The sequence below is a fragment of the Gouania willdenowi genome, chromosome 8, assembly GCF_900634775.1.
Source record: "Gouania willdenowi chromosome 8, fGouWil2.1, whole genome shotgun sequence".
In the NCBI taxonomy this organism is placed as follows: domain Eukaryota; kingdom Metazoa; phylum Chordata; class Actinopteri; order Blenniiformes; family Gobiesocidae; genus Gouania; species Gouania willdenowi.
In genome coordinates, this window is record NC_041051.1 from 20,141,863 (window position 1) to 20,147,862 (window position 6,000).

The window sequence follows — 6,000 nt, forward strand, 5'->3', positions numbered from 1 at the left end:
ACACACACACACACACACACACACACACACACACACACACACACACACACACACACAGACGGACAAAAAACTGATGATAATATCCTTGGGGCGAAGCCGAGGGTATAAACTATAGAAATAAATTTATTCAGGAGGCACAAAACACTGTTTCATTCCACTTACAGTAATTTACAAAATGAGAATATTCAAAATGCGTGTTATCACTTATTCATTCCATCATTCTACTCTATAATTGTTTTTTCACAAAATTCTGACTAAATGTTTAGTAGTCAGACATAAGGGGGGACTGGGATTCAAAAGTAAGAGAAATGAGGTAGTTGAAAATATCGTATAAGCTCATCTCAAAGACAATAAGGCATAAAATCATATTTGTTTATACACAGATTTAGATTTTACTAAAGCAGACAGATCTTATCTCTACCTTCTAGCTAACGTCCAGAGAAAGAGCACAGTACAGCATGTAACACTAACACTACGACACATAAACAATCACTATTCACTTCTGAGGGATATTTATACACTATTCATTTCTAAAATACACATTTTTGGATTGTGGAGGGAAGTGAGAAACATAAGGTGAACATGTAAAAAAAAGAGTAAAAGGTGGGACGATATATCGTGCGACAAGATATTAAAACATCACAATCGTTATCGACTACACACTAGATTGTACTGGTTTGTTTTACATTTTTTATACATATTGAGTTGAATTGGTCATTGTATATAAGTATGTAAGAATTAATGCCCAGAGTAAACATCAAATAAAAACCATTATTTTTCCAACCGCATTTTTTTGGTCTTTTTTTTTTTCCTTTCAAAAAAACATTTGTATCGTCATCATTAGCTCAGTATTGTGTTGTATCGTATCATTAACTCAGCGTATTGGCCCAACCCTAGTCAAGAGGTATTAGGGGCATGAGTTGGTCAGGGTGACATTATGTGACTTATCAAATGATATTCACGATACGATATGATATACAATATTATACAGTGTGATGAATAATATTATGAGCAGCAGCTCTTTAATACTGAGCACTGCCAGACCATACACTCAGTACTGCTTTCCACAACCTAATGTTAATTATGTCACCTGTATTTTTTTTTTTATAGGGATTGATATTTTGACTCTTTTTATATATTTTTATGACTATTATAAATGTGTATATTTTTAAACTATACTTTCATGAACTTGAAATTTCCCCTCAATGTCAATTAAAGTAATTTGGATGTAATTAAATAAGATGACTTATACACAACCCATTCCATCTCACTTCCTCTCATGTCAATTTTTCTTGTATGTCCTAATCTTTCTGACTGTCTTGTATTATATAGTTGTATTACAAATCTCATATATTAATAATAAGTATAAAAAATGTACAACCACCTGCCAGAGCAAATACATTTTGTTTATTCAAACACGTTGTTTTTCAGTCAGTAGGGAAAAAAGTCCGTTTTAGCTTGTGGCAATGGTTGTGGTGAGAACATGCAGATGGTGATATGGTAATACCTAATCCAAACAGACTGGTTACTCATCAGGTTTCACTTACTTTTACCCACTCGGGCAAAGATGAAACAGCTCAGCCCACTGACTTCAGGAAATTGGTAATTCCACATGTGATTCAGGGGAAAAACTGATGTGATGATGAGTCATCAGCTAAAGGCCATGACAGTAATCTACGCCCTTTGCTCAGTCCATCTGATACAACACAGAGAAATTAAATAACCCCTCTAATGAGTTAGTCAGTGGGGCTGGAAAAAACATATGTACTCATGCAGAGGATAAAACAAACAGCACAAAAACAAAAACAAAAACAAAAAAAAAAAACTCAAAATGTTCCTTTTTTTGCGATCCCAAAAACTGTGCAATTGTGGAACTAAAATTCTGACTCAGTGTGTGTGTTTAGTTCCTTATTTGTCTTTAATGTGGCTCAATATAGGCCCTTTAAAGGTCATCACCACCAATAAATGTCATAAAAAAGTCATCAAACACTGAAACACTGACAAAACTAACCTATCAAGCAGGACTGTTGCATGTTATCAGGGTAACTGTACCTTTTATATATTTCTAACCATATTTTGTTGTTGTTGTTGTTGGCATATTTGAGTACATTTTAAACCAAACAGTTTGCATGAAATATATCATAAAAAGGCTCTGTTGTTTTAAATCAATACTGTGTTAAATTCAGCTTCAGATGGCTTTTATCAGTCTTACCTTAAGTCAGTGTTTCCCAACCTGTTTGGTCTCATGTACCCCCAAAGCCTCTCTTCAGATTAGGGGAACCCCTTCGTCACTCCAATTTAGAAGCCTTTCTTGTTTTATTTACATGTTGTTAACAGGTTGGCCTCTGAAATCTCCTACAGCTTGAAAATGTCAACATGTACGTTTAACGCACACGAAATATCAATTTTGTGCATTACATTATTGTATATCAGAGAATATATTTAGCTGAATTTTTAGTCATGTGTGTAACATGTTAGTAAAAATTTAGTAGGATATTAGGGCTACGATATTGTTTATTCCATTAATGCCGTTTATTGTCAACGGGTGGAAAAGGTGTTGGATGAGCATGTACAGTGTCTGAAATAGGCTTAAAAATGACTCAGCATGTTGGAAATAGATTCATCAATGTTTCCAAGTGCCCCCTGCAATGTGTTCAAGTACACTTAGGGGTACACGTACCCCTGGTTGGGAGCCACTGCCTTAGGTAATAATGCAGTAGGACACTTTGATTCTTTGGTAAAGAGTAAAGAAAGATGTTATTTATTTATTTATTTATTTGATTAGGACAGTGCATGTTAATGGACATACATGAATAAAAAATACATGAATGTAAACACGCCATATTGTAGCCAGTGGCTAATTTCCATCTGTTGACCCAAATGGGGCCGGGGTCTCGAGGGGCTGGGGTCACGAGGGGCTATATACAAAATATATAGGACAGTAAACCATACTCCAATAGCAGTTTTTTTCTTTGACTTCATTAATATACGTTTTACAGTTAGCACTTAGCACTGCCCCGAAGCGCTTCACAAAATGACACACACATCCGCACTCAAAGTGACAGAGCTGCTATGCCAGGCATTCATCTACCGTTGGAAGCATTTACCGTCACTATGTGTCACACTTTAACAAATGGACACATCTGTCCTCTTGACCTGCAGACGACCCCATCTACCACCAGTTTTATTTACAAAAAATGCATTTTTTTTTAAATTAATCTTGTAACCTATTTTTACTTGATATCTTCTGTATTCCTAGAATATTATTTATATACCATTGAAAAATGTATACATAATCAAAGTGAACAGAAATAAACTTCTGTGACAAAGATCCATTTGTCCTGTCTACACAAAGTGAAGGATAAAAGATGCGTTACCTGGGATTATAATTTAAGGCATGTTGCTTTTCTCTATCAGACCAAAAACAGGATTTTTATTGAAGTTTCTGACTCAAATCTATTGTAGATGTGCAATAACCACAGTTGTCAGTTTATATACGCTACCTCAGCAAAAAATAAAATTGCCCCAGGTTAAGATAAGTGTATAAAGAAGAGAGATGGATGTAGAGTAGTTGAAAGTCGCTAAAGAAAATGGCCTATTGTAGCTTTTTTTAGGGGGTGAAACACAGTGTTCTTAATTATTAGCCTTAATTATTAATGGTGTGGAAACTTTCCAATAGGGCTCCATCAGACTGAGGTCATGTGACTGAGGAGACCCTGGGAGTACGGTAAAAAAATTTTAAGGTGTCAATAACTAGACTATGACTAATAATAATATATTTTTATATATATACTGTATATATAAAAGGGATAAACTCTTAATAAACTCAACAACCATAACAAATTTGAAAGGAGTTCCTCTTGTTACAGCCAATAATATTAATCATTGTATTAATAAATAAACATAGTCTAAATGTATTAGGTAGTTTGGGGGTGAAAATAACTATTTACTATGATCTTAAGGTTATACACGCAGCTACAGTACAAAATACTTAGGATTAGGGTTAGGGCTGGGCAATTTTTTTTAAAGAAAAATTCTAGTTTCTTTTTTTCAATGTGCTTAAAAATGACTGCAGACATCAGATATATTGTCAAAAGTGCAACTTTATTGCTGTGATCGTCCTCAAGAGTTAAAATGCATAGAACAATCCCAAAATAAAAAGTAAATGAGGCTCTGCCATTCAACTATTTCAAGGTTTAACCCAGGTTTAAGCAAAAGTGTAACAGCAACTTCACAGTAGCTTAAATTTTCTGATTAAGAAATCAGATAACTACATATTTTATAGCATACAACATTACAATAAAGGAAATAATAAACTCTTCCCTTAGCATCTCAGCATAGTGTAAATAAAACATTAAACATGCCTGTGGCACACATATAGCCTACTCAAAGGGCAAGGACGGAACGCAAAAATGTCCAAAAAAACTGTGGTGTGAATTTTTTTTTTTTTTAAATAATCATTTTTATCTACAAACTCGATAAATCGATTAATCAATTTTTTTTTTGCCGAACCCTAATTAGAGCTAAAGTTAATGTTCGGGCTACAGTATGAAATGGTTACAAAATGGACCAGTTTTGGAGAAATTTTAGTGGCTATGATGAAAAGGAACTCTTTCCACAGATTTAGTCGACTAAAATCTTAAATTGACTAAAACAGAAATAGACCTGTTGACTAAATCTTTGTCACATCCCAAAATATGCTGATTTCCTTCCTATTATTGGCCACTTTTAGGCTTACCTGTTTTCTTTGAACCCACATGTGTCAAACTTAAGACCCGGGGGCCAAATCTGGCCCTTTTAAACATCTAATCTGGTAATAAAAATGACTGAGAGAACATGAATCATTGTGTGAATTACAGATTAATTTAGTTGTGCATATCTCAGTCGGGTTACACAGAGGTGTGAAATACAGTATCTGGTAAATTTCCACTCTAACTTAAGCTCAGTAATTTTGATAATATTAAAAAATAGAAAGTTTTCATGGGAATTATTTATTGAAATCAACCCAAAATTGGGAGAAATTAATTGCATCATATCCAAACATAAATATCGGCTTTAAAAAAAAAGAAGAAAAAAAAAAAAAAAACATTTCAACAAATGTACAGGAAGTAGAACTTTACAATTATTCAAGTGGGGTTTGATTGAATTTGTCACAAATTCAGTGAAATTCGACAAGATTTGCACAGGTTTCCAGTTTTCCCCATGCTTGTATAACACGATGGAAGTACAGTGTTGGAAACAAACCCATTGTTTTTCCAAAATCCTGCTCAATCCTCAAACTATTTCACCAAATTTTCCCAAATTGAAACAATATATACTTTACATACATGTTTTTATGTCATTCATACTTGCGGTATATATTAGTATTAATGATGAAATCTGTGGGCCCTCTTCAGATCATACTTTTCTGTATTTGGTCCCTGAACTAAAATGAGTTTGACACTAGGGATGTCCCGATACAACTTTTTCACTTCCGATATGATACCGATATTGCAGCCTTGACTATTGGCCGATACCAATATCGATCCGATACGAAATCAGCACAAATCATACACACTTTGATGTTTTCTGGCTGATATCGGACCGATATCTGATATCAATATCGGATCGGGACACCCCTGTTTTAACCCATTCATGATCACGTCTGACTTATCAGACGAAGTAAACGCAAAACAAAGTAGTTTGAACTTTGTAAGCTCTGAAGTGTAAACACTCGCCATGTGTTTGTAGCAGACATGATTGAAATAGTTCAGGGAGCTTTTATCCTTTTGTAACTGTAGCAGGAGAAAGAAAAAGGGGAAGGAGAAAAGAAAAAAAAAAAAACCTCCACACTATGCTTTAAAAGGCTATGGAGGATATTTTCATTGGGTGCTTTAATTATCCAGAATAAGCGGTGACGTTACTGGCGGCAGGGCGGTTAAAATAAGAGAAATCCTGTGACTGCTGGCCTACTACAGCACATATTTCCTCAGGAATGGAATGTTGCTGCTGCTCCCACAG